This window comes from Pleuronectes platessa, chromosome 16, assembly GCF_947347685.1.
Source record: "Pleuronectes platessa chromosome 16, fPlePla1.1, whole genome shotgun sequence".
Lineage (NCBI taxonomy): Eukaryota > Metazoa > Chordata > Actinopteri > Pleuronectiformes > Pleuronectidae > Pleuronectes > Pleuronectes platessa.
The window spans coordinates 17,409,263-17,423,894 of NC_070641.1; the positions used below are offsets into that span (position 1 = coordinate 17,409,263).

The 14,632-nt window shown below is 41.2% G+C and overlaps 2 long non-coding RNA genes across 2 annotated transcripts; one reads left to right on the forward strand and one right to left on the reverse strand.

The window, feature by feature from the left end:
* Window positions 1–2,237: 2,237 nt before the first annotated feature.
* Window positions 2,238–6,594, reverse strand: LOC128458878 (uncharacterized). Its single transcript, XR_008342069.1, has 3 exons — window positions 6,069–6,594; window positions 4,690–5,185; window positions 2,238–2,601 (listed from the first exon to the last, which is right to left on the reverse strand). It is a non-coding gene; the product is annotated as an uncharacterized LOC128458878 (long non-coding RNA).
* Window positions 6,595–11,485: 4,891 nt separating this feature from the next.
* LOC128458964 (uncharacterized) lies at window positions 11,486–14,632 on the forward strand. The gene is made up of 3 exons (XR_008342078.1): window positions 11,486–11,597; window positions 13,654–13,836; window positions 14,456–14,632. It is a non-coding gene; the product is annotated as an uncharacterized LOC128458964 (long non-coding RNA).

Below are 14,632 nucleotides of genomic sequence, written 5' to 3' on the forward strand. Positions count from 1 at the left end.
TTGATGCTAAAAAATACAGACAGAAAATATGGCTACAAGGGCTACGGTGGAGTGGACAAAATTGCTGAAATTGCTCTTCACTGCTGAATTTTCTCCTTTTTCCAAATCCAAAAAGTTATTCCAGGCAATCCATCAGAGATGGAGACTTTCAATCTGATGCATGACGTCTATTTGACAGTTGAGCTCATCACTTTGGTTTCTCACACCGCTGCTCTGGGAAGACAAACCGTGTCTTGAAGCAGATAGAGTCTAAAAGCCGTCCGCCAATTGAATACAGAATATTCCCAGGACGGTAAATATTTTGCTATGAGGTCAATTCAGTGAAAATCGGCTGATGTTTGTCAGCCATTCGGCGTCAGGCAACATTTTCATCAAAAAGTCATTGCAAATGTCAGAGAGATAAAACCGCTCCCATCCCCAGACAGTGTGGTCAGAATGGTGAATGGTGCGGTAGGAGGTGGGACTGTATGAATGTGTGTGTGTGTGTGTGTGTGTGTGAATGTGTGTGTGTGTGTGTCACCCCAAAACTAGAATCCCTGAATGCTCTGAAACACAAAGACAACTTATTCACTGTTTCTGCAACAATATCCAACTTAATTAGTTTCTCATTAGACACCAACACTGGGATGACATCACTGACTTCTCACGCAGGTTTGTTTGATGTGTTTTCGTCGAGGTGCGAAAACGTCTTCTGATTTCCATGCATCACTCTTTTTGTTTTACTTGCACCCCTGTATCAAGTTTTCACACCTAAGGGCTACTGTGAAAAAACTTTGAATATACACACATAATGAAAGAGAAAGATAGTTTTCATTAAATGTTTCTGCTGCAAACAAACACATCATGATTCAGAGCGATGGTTTGAAGAGTTGGAGAAATGTCAACTAAGGCAAACTATATGGAATTTAAATGAAATGTCACACCTTTGAATCTAAACACAATCAAAAATAATCCTCTCCAGGACAGAGTGTTATAATGAAATGTTTTTATTTCCCAGCTCAGTTTCAGAGAGTCTAACTTTTGAAACAAATTAATTTCTTTGCCCCAAGTAGAGATTATCAGATGTTGTTTTGAATCTAAATTAATCAGCTTCAAAATATGTGTTTTCAATAAGTTATAGTAAACGTATGTGGATCAACCTAAAATCCAGAATTTTCCTTTTTAGACCACCCCAGTACTTACAGAACGTGAGTTAATCTAAACTAAGGTGAGTTAAGAGAGTCTGTGAGATTTCCCAGCATGCATTGTTTGTGTGTGACCCCTCATTTTGTAGTTTGATGAAATACAATAGCAAAAGTGTGAGTACGGACCTACGTGAATTGAGACACAGCAGAGGTGAGTGTATACTCCCCCACTAACTTGAGTTGACGTGATTGGCTGAATAGCAGAACATGTGCTGATATACGACACATACGATTGGGCTGCTGTAAAGGCTAGTTCATAGGTGCAGGTCTGGGTCCCGACCTGGTTAGTGATCTAGAGAGTGTCTTAAAAGAGGATGGCGGAGGTTTGCTCCTTCGAAAACATTTAGCTGCTCACACTTTGGAGTACGAGGTGCTGCAGTTTCTAAATATTTACAGACATCATTTTTGATCCAAAACACTTTCAGCCTGTGAGTCAGAACCCAGCTTCACCTCCTGACCAGGGAACACACACAAGGCCTCGGCTGGAACGTAAGCGGTGATGTCAACACTTTCCATAACTACGGAGAAGTTCATAGCAACGTGTTGGAAAAAGCAGCTGCTGAACAACAGACTGTTTACAGGACAACAAAGAGTTTTTTTTTGTTGTACCGAGCACATAACGAGACATGAGCAGCTTCATGCGTGTGTGTGAGTCATCGGGCAGCAGCTGAATGACCAGTGTACAAGAGGACAGCTTTGAAAATAATAATAAAGGGCCACATAAGTCAGATGAATCATATAGATGCAGATTGTGTTGTTGAAAAGAAAATGATGACAAATAGCATTCAGCCCTCAGCATTGCAGATCTGCAGCAACCGAATGGTTGAGGCTGTGTCCAGCATTTCAATGCCCTCTGAAGGACAGCGTGGAATTGGCTTTTTGAAACCACACATGGGGATTTGCACTTGTCCGCATCATGTTATATGCATCTACTTGACTCTCGTTTATCTGTATTTGCAGTGTAATTCCACAGTGAACATCCACTTTTTATTCATCATATTCAATAAAGGAAAACTGTTTTAATGTTTTTTTGTTTTTATTTCGCTCGGCTGCTGTTAAATCTTTTATTAGCTTGCATGTGATCTTATTTGCCAGTGTCTCCTAACCAACAGGCTCATTGTGTAACATGTATTCGCTCGACAATATTAATGCATATAATAGCTCGCAACATTCCTACTATAACAACACATCCAGTTTCTGAGCATTGGAAAGAAACAAGCCACTAAATCTCTCTCTTCAGTCGCAGCTCCTTCACACTGGGGAAAGAAATTGTTATTCACAAAGTCCCAAAGTTACTTAAGAGCCCAGATGATGTCATCCGTGAAGATAGTTGCTTCAAGCTGTAACGGAGGAGGTGGCTGCACTGTTAATGAAGAACACTGTATTAATGAGTAGCTGCCTGATCCAGCCTCTCTGCCTGTGAACAAAGGAGACCAGAACAACGTCCATCACTGCCAGAGAAGCTCATCACTCATTTAGTGATATTCATTTCTACCAAGGTTGTTTGATAAGTATTTACTGAGGTATGAATAGGGTTGCAACATTCCGGGAATATTAAAAGTTGGAATCTTTCCATGGTAATTAATGGGAATATACTGGAATTAACGGGAATTAACAGGAATTAACAGGAATAAATTGGAAATTTTGTGGGAAATTTATACTAACTGTATTTACCTTTAATATACAGACATATAAACATTTTGTTTTGTCATAGGCTGATTTGAGCCCTGAGGAAACGTTGGGCACTTGACTATATGCTTCTGCATCTTTGTGTTATTCTTAACATAGGTCTTCGCACAGTATTTGCAAATGTACACAGCCTTTCCTTCTACATTGGCTGGGGTGATAATGTCTCCACACACAAGATAGTGCAAGTGGCATTATTCTGTAAAATAAGATGAGAAAAAATCTTGTAAAAAAACACTAAAGCAGTGCCGGAGATATAAATAGTTGGCCAAACAATTGGAATCTTCTTTAAAAATATTTTAAAATTGATGGTTAAATGAATAGAAATAGGCTAGATCAGACATGGGCAAAGTAAATTAAACTAACAATTTAGTAGCATTTAAATGGCACTTACTTATAGCACTTTGTAGTTTTACTTAATTTTTTTAGGAAATTTACCGGAATTTTTCCGCCCCTTTGCAACCCTAGGTATGAATGAAGAATCTAAACATAATATGATATAAAATGTATATCCCCATTTGCAAGTGTGCACTTAGATTACGTATGTACGTCTTTATACTGTGAACTTGTCTATCCCGATATTAAAAACTTGAAAGTAACTATAAGTAGGTCAAACAGTGTAATTAGGTTGTAGGTTGTATTTATTTGTGGTACTCAACACTGCAGTTTTGGTCTCTCCGTGCTGTCCAGTTAATGTAAGTTCCCCCAAACAGAATCAATGGAGTGGACTCATCTTGCCAAAAACAACACTGCAGCTCTACAGTGTTACTGGGCACAGCCGAGATCAAACCAGTCGGCGCCTTGGGAATACATTTACATCTCTCAGAGCACATTTGCACATCTGAGTCAGCATTTGCAAATCTTATTTTGTTTTCTCACGTCGCGGATCGTTTTATTGAAAAAGGTCAGATTAAATCCCCCAGTTTATTTCCATATTATGGAACAGATTTACACATCAGTAAATAGATTATATTATACAGCGATCAGCCACAACATTAAAACAGGTTTTAACGTAGTGGAAGTTGGGTGAATATCCTCGGCCGGCTTTGAGTCATTTCATTCTTAACAACCAGTAAGGTGATTAAAAACGTATCTTGTAGTTTCATTTTGTCAAAGTGATCAAATAAAGCGATAAGCCACCAACATTAAAACGTGTTTGATCAGTGTCTAATCAAAGCAGTGGACGGGACGTCTGATATCAACAGTTAAAAATCGTGTGGTGCTTTCTTTTTAATGAGAAATCCGTATCAACAAAGTGAACACAAATAGTTTAATCTTAGTATCAGTGGTAAAAATGCACAGGTTTGTTGTAATCAACCTACTCTGCTAATCAAAGACAGAAATCCAAGTAATAATATAATCTGTCCGTGTGCCTCTCCACATCTCAGAGCAGCGGACGTGTGCTGCCTCTAGCGCTGACCTTTCACAAACCTCCCCCCCCTGCACGAGTATTATTTTATACTTCAAAGTAAGCAGTTGAATTATTCCAATTAGGCCCACAGCACTTTTCTTGTCTCTCCAATCTGCTGATTAAAGACCTCGCCAAGCCCATCATCCCGCCTTAGAAAAAAACTCATTGCACTTGTACATATTCATTGGACTGTGTGAGTCTGGGCGTCTTTGCAGAGCCATGCAGAAAACATGTAGAGGATTATCCATTGTTAGGGTTATTGTTCTGGAAAGAGTGGGGGTACAAGGAGAGGGACTGTGTTTATCCACATGCATGTAAAAAGCAAAAGGTGGAGTTGAGACAAAGCTCTGTGATGCACACGCAGAGTCAAGATGTGGCATCTGTTGCTCTGAACTGAAAAATACTCACCGGTGACTGATGGCTTTTGGATCACTGTAGGATTTATATTCATGGCATCAAGCAGCCGGGCAAAAACGACGGCCAGATGGAAACGTATTGGAAGCATTTTACCCCTCATGGATTTTTCGGACTTCTGTATTGATTTTGTATGCGTTGCCACGAGGCTGACTGAAATAAACAGCGTGCTCTCCAGTCCGGCGGAGTTGGTTTCTGCCGCCTCTGCCCACATGCGCAGAGCCTCTGAAGGAACTCTTTATTGTCCAGTCCTCATTCACCACATCTGAGTGTTTATAAAGTAAGAGACGTAAAAAAACATCTGTAATCCGTGTTATTTTCCAAGTCTTTTGAACGCGGGACAGTGAGTGAGTAGAACAGATTTCCCCGCGTTCACATGCTCCGTGCAAACACCTCAGACTGTAATAAATGTGGCTGCTTCCATCTGACTGCTGTTTGAACTTCTGTGCCAGCAGAGCTTCATGGAGCATCATCAATAATATATGCGATTCTGTGGAGAATGAAACTTCTGTTATTCATCGATGATGCGTTTTTCTGGTGTAGCTACAAGTACAGACACACACACAGCATGTTGAAGATGATTAAATCAGATGCATGTGCATTAGCGTGCTTTTCTTTATTACGACTTTGCAAAGTAAATGTTTTCAGTTGTTCTTTTAAGACGTCCCCCTGCAGAGAGGGGGCCACTTGGGAGCATCTTTATTCTCTTGTTTTTCTCAAGCAAAATACCTACTAGATATTCTGAGCATGTTTACCAGGTAATTGGAGCTGGATGCAGTTTTTCACTGTAGACTTTAAAACAGGGATAGGGAAAATCTTTCCTATTAAGAGTCATTCCAGTCTTAACAACATACTTTTACCTCATACTTAATTATTTAACATATATTATACAGTCGCTATCTAAACCATTGCACTTCCTCCTTTTCGTTGGGTTTCAGTGTATTTTTTAGTCCTTTTGGGAACCGAGACTGTCTCAATAAAGGTTTATTGCAACCCATTAAATAGTTTAAATAATTTAGTCTCAACCAAAGAGGTGGAATGTCTCAATCAAAACACTGTGTCACTACAAAAACACAGAGCGGAGCCGCCGCCTTGAACCAAAATGGAAAACTATGAGCCTTCCAGAGACAAGTGTGTTCGCGGATATTCCTTATTTGTTTCTTCAAATGCATTGAAGACATAAGGATATGGTGTGTGACGCCTGATGTCATCATGTGTAGGTACAATGCTTTTATGGAGAATGTCACTTTCGAAAGTATCTCATCTTAAACGCTTTAATTCAGGTACTTTGGCCGTCCATTCTCTCCTCCGAAGGCGTTAAACGTTGGCTGCTGAGTGGGTACACCAGCACTTAGGGAACCCTGCTGTCTCACCTCTGTGGAGAAGATGGCGCTGTGACATTTAGGGCCTCCGTCTTCTGCAGGGCCCGGCTGTGCCAGGGACAGTCACAGAGTGGGCTGGTGAAAATGCCAGAGATCAGTCGGGGGGGGGGTGTCACAGTCTCACCACTCTATTCCAATTGTATGGAGGTGACTTCATGAGCCCTTCACAAAAAACAAAGTCTGGTTCCTGATTTTATAAGCTTGTCATCACTCAGACTAAAATACTTTGTTACGCATGAGCTATTCCTCAAATATGATGTGGAAATAATAATAAGTTTAATGGAGTTTAGAGGATTGCATCTGTTCTTCCATGCAACCTACACAGGAAATAAAAGAAACCATGACTTGCCTGTGGACTAGAAATCCTGTTTTCGTCTACCGCTCCGCTACCAGTGACCAAAGTCCAAGAACTGTCACATGGGTTTCTGAGCAACCGAGTTTGCCCAAAACCACAGAGGGGAAATCCACGCTGACCACACACACACACACACACACACACACAACCACACACACCCACTCGTCTGAATTCCACAGCGTGACCTCAAACACTCATCGAGTCAACGCAGACTGGTGACTGCACGTCACACGGGCCGAGACAAACAGCCCCAGCCTGCCACCCACACAACCCCACGACAGTCAAGGCTCTCATTAGGGCCCCGTAAAAGTCTAAACATAAACACACTCGTGCCTGAGGTATGTCCGTGCACGTGCATGCACACACACAGACAGACAGATGGTGGGTCAGACGGACAGAGAAAGAAAGAATATTACTCCATTACTCACAAATAACAGGAATCAAGAAGATTCTCTCTCACACCACTTTTCACCCACAGCAGCACTTTGACATTTTAAAGGCATTTGTCACTACTTTCTGGCAAAAACGAAAAAGTCCCGGTTTTTGGTCTCTGCACCCAAAGCGAGACCACACACCACCGACTCTATTTTGATGCCACTTTTCGGTTTGAATGAACACGGAGCTCAAAGTTCACTGAGTCCTTGATACAGGATCTCATACCAGCTACAGCCCTGATCCTGTGAAACCTGATGGGTTGAATCTAATAGTTTGAACTTGAATGGCTTTTTAACAACAAGTAACAACTATTTTGACTGAGTCACAAACGGCGTTTTATCAGCACGATTGAGTTGCTGCTCATCTGTTGCTTCTCTGTGACTCAGCCCGACCTGCGTCTTCTTCTCTCGCATCCGTCGGCTTCTCGCCCTCCACACGCATTTTGTTTTCCACCCTATTGAAAACACTAATGCTTTTATCACAGCACAAGTGTGTTGCTCTCTTCGACAGAAAGCTCTGCTCTGGTTTCGGAGCAGAGCTTTCTCCTGTGCCTTTTTGACTGCGAGTAATTTGCACACGCTTGTAGAGAATGATGAGAGAAATCTTGCGGGCTGATGCAGACGTATATTTATTTCATTCACTGGCACTGCCCGGGAAAAAAAAAAAAATCCACCAGAGCACGTACCCATGGTAATGGCTTGACAAATCAGATCTGTCAGACTATCCTCACTTGCCACTTCTCCTTCCCCCTGCAGGTAGAGAGAGCTAACTCACCAGAGTAGGCAGAGAACAGAGGAGGCGGTGTACCGCAGTACAAGCAGAGGACAGTATTGGACATTTGTTATACTCACACAAACCTATTCAGAAACGAGTATATTGTGTATACGTGCAGTGAGGTGAGCGGAAAAGTGGGTTTGACGGTGTTGATCAGATGTAAGAATGCCACTTAAAACTACCACTATGATGACTTATATTTTACTAATACATTTATCTACATTCTGATAAAAACCGAACTGCTTAAATACAAAATTCATCAGTGCTCTCTGATCTGAGACTTTTAGAATGAAATTGTTTTATTACAATTATCATTTTAAGAAAGCATGCACTTTGAAAGAGCACTATAAGAAGGAGAGGGCTCCTGTGGAGGTGCTATATCTGGCAACCTCAGCCTCTCCCTTTTGGCTTCAGCTCAACATGGCGGCTCCTCCAACTGAGAGGCGTCTCTATTCCAACGAGGCACTGCAGCTGTTAAAACAACACGTCTGAGGCAAAGGAAGTTGTGGGAACTGTCGCTTTCGGAGAGTCACATAGTGCTAAGCCATGATGTTAAAACTGACAGTTGCAGTAGACGGAAAAGAAAATATGGACGGCCGATATAGATACAGGCTGTTGAGAACTGCGTTGAAAATGGCAAAAACAAAGCAAAAAGCCAAAGCATCCTATGTTCTGTGTGCAGCTAACTGTGTGTTTTGTCAGATCTGAGGCTGACGTCTTTGCAGATGCAGACATAGACTTGTTTTCTTCGGCTTTTACAAATTGTCCTGAACATTAACATTTTTTAAGCTGAAGTGAAAAAAAGTTAAACAAACCTTTCGATATATATTCGAACACATAATTAAAATATAAACATGTCATTCATTTTATTACCTAAAATACTACTAGAAGAAGTAAAATGGTATCAGTGTTGTAGTGAATTATACATTTGTGGGATTTATCCGGTCATTTAAACAAAAGCCATCAGAGAACAAGTGATCACAGTACAATTGTCTTTAAATTCAGTCGGCCACCTGAATACTGTTAAATATCTTTACTTTTATTTAGCCACAGCGGTGAGGATTAACTGGTTTTAATCCATTTTCATGCAAAACTGTCAGATTTTCTTTTCCATGTTATACATGGAACCATAATATTTCGGAATTTTTGACTAGTATAGGATAGTTAAATACAGAAATGTACATCTACCTCGTTAGGCAATTTCCCCCCCTTTTTTGCAATATTTTATTTTCACCAACAATTAGATCAATAACCAGTAAATTACTTTGTAACGAAACCAACTGTTAGTTGAGGCCCTGCATTCAGCAAATTGAAAGAGACGAAAGCAAGGATCCATAACACGTTCATGTAGGCCGGTGTTTCTCCTGCTGTGCGATATGTGACAGAGGCGACTGGCGTGGAAGAGTTCTACTGGGAGCTGGTATAACTGACAGAGCATGGAATCAATAAGCGAGAGCCATGTCACTTCATATTTTGTTTATTTTTGCTGCGGCCAATTTGTAATTTGTGTTCTGGTTTCAGTGTGTGAGCATAAAAAAGATTTGGATCTGCAGTGAAGTGTGCAAACCCCCAACTGTTGCTGGTGGATGAAAATGTCACCCATAATAAACATCTTCATCTCCATATAATACCGTTTTTTTTTTTGTCCTTGGCATGTAATGTTTAGCAATGCAGCTGTGGTTGTACACGGGCTGTATTTGAAAACATCAGAAATAAACACATCACGTGAGATGATTCATGCTCAATATAACACATGATTTAGAGCAAGTTGGGGTTGTTAACAAATATTCGTAAGAAAAAAAGTATCTTCTTCTCCTTCATAATTCACATGGTTGCAAGAAATATCGCTGCAATGGGGTTACCCTGGAAATCTAACACTTGAATATATAATATATCTAATAATGCCAGAAATCTCAGTCTGTGGCTTCCATAGTTCGAGAATCACGCATCTTATCGCTTGCATGTTTATTGCAAATTACCTAAGTACACACAATCTGTTCGTGTAGTGATACGCTTTGAATAAACAGGCACTATAAGTGATGTTGAGGACAACAACAGCTGTTCAGGAAGGAGTTCTGAGTCAAGCGTCAACGAAATTTGAACAAACAGGTGAACAGCTCTTTGTGCAGCCGCTCTGGCGCAGCTTCAAGGTTCTGTGGACGGGTTTTTACAGCTCAGATACTGCAAGTCACTTTTACTGTTTCAGAAAGAGAGCTGTCACGTTCTGTCATTTTAGTTTGTAGATTTCAGTCTCTTCGTTAAGAGTGTTTTCTGTTTCCTGTTTTATTTTGTAGCCTCGTTTCCTTGTGTGTTTTCTGCTTGTCGTGTGTACATTTCCTGTCTCGGTGATTGTCTGCCCCACTCCTCATGTGTTGAACCTGTGGCTAATCAGTAATTACCCCAGCCTTCCTGTGTCTCTATATAAGGCTCTGTGTTCCCCTTTGTCCTTTGTTGGATCGTTACTAGTTGTCGTATTAGGTGATTTTGTGTCCTGCTTTACTGTCCTGCTTTCCTGTACTGATCTCCCGTCCTGATCTCCGGTCCTGATCTTGTCTCTCCAGTTATCACCCTTTAGTGTTATCCAGTTTTTCCTCTTTAGTGTTTATGTTTTGTTTTTGTCTGGTTAAAGACTCTCTTTATATTAAAATACTATTTTTGTTAAACCCCTGCATCCTGGGTCCATCTGCTTCCCCAAATCCTGACAGAAAGCGGCAATCAGCATCACCAACCCGGACCAAACAGGCACAGCACTAATTTACTGTAAATCCCATAAGAAAGGAGGATTCCACGCAGTGAGCACAATGTGATGATCATGGGAAGATAAGATAAGATAAGGAGAAGGTGAGGTGCAACACAAAAAAGCCACAGAATACAATTTTTTCCAGCTCCTGAAAAAGAAGTAAGTTACTGCTGCTTTTTTGTCCAACAGCCTCCAGCCTCAAGTCGTTTCCTTCAACGTCAGCAGTCACCAAAAACATGCAGTAGAAGACACAAGCAGCACGAGTGGACCAATCCCAGCTCTCGTGGCGATCACGTGACATCGCTGCAGCCCTGTTGTGCAGATACCGATGCACTTCAACTCCAGCAGAGCCTTTGGCAGAGCTGCAGGGAACCAGGTGAAGCCTCTGCAACACTGGAATGTCCCAATATGAATCCAGCTTTAAAACTGAGAAACAACACAGACTGAAAAATAACCACTGACGGTGTGAAGGGTCTGTCCTGGTCCAACGTGAACCACAGAGCAATGCAACGTTTTCAAGTTCTAACATGTGAATGTGAATGTGCAACCCAGTCTCATCAGAAAACGTTCAATGGCAACGTTGGTCCACTTGGAACGACGTTACCATCTCACAATCTGGCCTCTCAGATTGTGAGATGGTAACATTTAGTCCTCCCATTGTTTTGCATTGGCGTGTTCTCACGTCACGTGACTCTCAAGCTCCCGTCTGCGGAGAGGAAAACATGGCGGAGATTCCCTGTTTTTTCAGATAAAAATATAATTTTGTAACTTAGTTTGGGCATAAAAATACATTCTGACACCATTTCTAGCGAGAAATGTGCTCTTTGCTTCCACAGTCTTCAGCCAGTTCGTGCTTATGATAAATATTTTAATAGTTATCACGCATGTTTTTATCGTTGCTATGATGGTTGCCATGCCACGGCGCAGCCTGGTGTTTAAATCACAGTCCCTGCGTGGTGTCCTTCAGTGATCGTGAATGTTATTCATGTTATATAATAGTAATATTTGAGGCTAGATTACATCTCTAATGAGAAGGATCCTGCGAGTCTGTTCATACCGAGGCCGGCCCAAGTGCGCGACCGGACCGAGTGCACGAGCGGACATGACGTGTGGCTGTCGTAAAAACCCTATTTGTAAACAACCAGTCCTTTAACTCGGGGCTGCGTCATAAACACGGAGCGCTTGGAAGACCACGATGTCATCTTCCTTCTGTCAGGTAAGTAGTTTATTGTTTTTAATAGAGCTGTGAAAAATAACGCGTTAACGCGTTATGATTAAATTACAGGATTAATTCGTTTTTTTTTTTTAACGCATTTAACGCATGCGCAGAAGGACCTTCCAATTCCACCGCCTCTGCACTAGTTGCCGCTCTACGCCGGGTTCACACCGGACGCGGAAGCGACGCCGAAGCGAGGCGTAAGCGCAGCGCCAATCCTCTGGCTCCCATCCACTCCCATGTTAAACCGCAGCGCTGAACACACCGGAGGCTGAAGCGTAGCGTTGTGCCGCGGCTGCCTAGCGCCGTGAAGCGATCGTTTCGGCGTCGAGTCTATTTTTTCCGCTTGACGCGAGCGTATCGCGACAGGAAACACACTGAAAAATGATTATAAACGATATAGATGACATATTTTATATGATATAAATGATCAAATATACATCCCATACTTTGTATTCACATTCTGTTGTCTTGGAGTTTTAATTTTACCACTTTTACCAACCACATTATTTAATGTCCCCCTCTGCCCATCCACTACAGCCACACAAGCAGTCATAAAGATAAAAAAGAGAGGGGGGGCTACGTATTCTCCACATAGGCTTGAGTGGAGAATACGTAATTTACCCTCGACACCCGACATTTACCGGAGCTAACAGCGGAGAACTTCTTCAACATGGATGACATTAAATTAATAATTGAAGTGGAGAAGTAACTTGAGTTGTTGATTCTCAGCATATGTTGTATAAAGACAACACCAAAAAAGACACATGTTGGGATGCTGTTGCTTAATGTTGGAGCAACAAGTAAGTATATGCTTGAAAAAAATGATTAAATGCCGTTTTTACTGCAGGCTGATAACAGCAGAAGTATGTGATATTATTAGTAATGCGCGGCGCTTCGGCGTCGCTACCGCGTCCGGTGTGAACCCGGCGTAATGCAGTCAGACGGCAGCTGCCATTCAAACAAACAAACAACATGGATAATTCTGATGAACCTGAGGACCTTCTGGACGGGAAGATCGTGTTCCAAAAAAACAAAGATCGAACATTCAGTAAAACCAAGGTTATATGCACACTCTGCGAGAAGACGTTATCGTTTCACCGTAGCAATAACCGCCTAACCACCGCAACGCGAAGCATGTGTTGCTCGGCGAGGGGCGTTCAAGTGGAATGCGCCAAACCAGACTCACTCGCCGGACACATTGTGCAAAAGAAGCGGTCAGCTTTACTGTCAGAGAATTTGAACAAGTTAGTTTGCCTCACCAACTGGCTAAAGACCGAGTAGCTAAGAGGGCCTTTAGAGGCGAGGTATCATGGTGTGGTTAATGGTTGTGTGACAAAAAATATAAAAAATGTCAACCATCCTATGGCTAAGAAGCTCAAATAATTTCTGTTTAATTTAAAAAAAAAAGTTTTATTCAACCACACAATGGCTAAGGAACCCGAATTCTGTTTAGGATGAAGATTATATTAATGTTCCATATGGAAAAGCAATGATAACTGCTGAAGAACTGCTGAGTTGCAGCACAAAAGAACAGTTAAATGTCATAAATCTTGTTTTCACAAAAATATTCCGAAAAAATCGGTAATGTGATTAATCATGATTAATCCATAGAAACCTGTGATTAATTTGATTAAAAATTTTAATCATTTCACAGCCCTAGTTTTTAAAGATCGTTACGATCTAGGTTTACAGTCCGAGTGCGGAGAGAGTCCGTCAATCCACACTATGGACGCTGTTCATCAGCTAATACGCCATTGTTAGCCACATGCTTCAGCCCACGGTAGCCTGTGCTACCTGGGAGGTGAATACATGGTTGTTGAAACCAGTTCAAGACGCTTAGCTCATCATTGAGGGACGCTACAATATAAATATAAACATGAATTTGATTTATGAATGCTTTAGATTAATAAGGAGTGTATTTCTCTACTATTACTCCACAATATCAGGTCAATTTGGTTTAATGTATAGTATGCACTATGACAATAATGTTTCCATGTTATGGAGTTGCGATTCATTTTATAAAACAATTGCTATGTTTTGTTTTTTAATCAAGGAGGATCCAAGTGAAGCTACAGGAGTTTCATTAACGTCAACAACTTGGACCGAACAGTTTGTTTTGCTTGATGAAGAGTAGGAAGGGCAGCCTGGAGAGAAAGAGAAGCCGGGTTGAGCCCACTACCATCATCCACGTACCACGAGGAAGATGAGGGAGAGAAGTGATCCTACCATTAAAGAGGTACTTTTAAGTTACATACCAGAAACACCATTTTATATAATGTGCTAAATATACATTTTTATTACATCCCCAAAGTACGCTTGCTGAAATACAAGTTAATATCACACTGAAAGAATTTTGATCAATCATGCTTCCCTGCTGTGATTGTTTAACTGGGAAAACAACTTTTTCCACAGGAAGGCAAGTCAATTTAAGGAATACATGTGCAAAGTTTTCCTCTGTTATGTATAATGATGACCCCCATCAAACATAATGTTAGCAATATTTACACCTTTTAATTTATACTGTTTATTTCTGTCTACATGTGTGAATTTGCCTTCATTAGTTTCAGAAAAGAGCGATGATGTATCGGTCAGTGGGTGGCAGCACGAGACTCCGCAAACTAGTCTGTAAGCAAAGCAGACGAAGGCATCGAGGTTGCGGCCTGCCATCATTGTTATTTTGCTTAAGGGACTGAATATGTTTCATGTAGAAATATTAGCATTTCCCTTATATCTACCAAAACTGCTTGTTTCACAGACTGCAGTTTTGTTTTGATCCGATGTGGTGTGCAAATACAACCGTATCTGCAATGGGTTGTGGGGCATTAACATTTGTAACTCTAATTTTGTTTTGACAGACTGTGAAAAGAACGTTGAGAACATCACCACTCTACAGGAAGACACAGTCCAGTAATGGGTGTCAGAATTTCAGTAGTGAACGACAGGTACTGTGGAAAAATGTGTGTCATTGTTGTACAATGTCCTTTGACTCTGTTTACACAAGGTTAACACAAAAAGGTTTGATTGTAAACTGA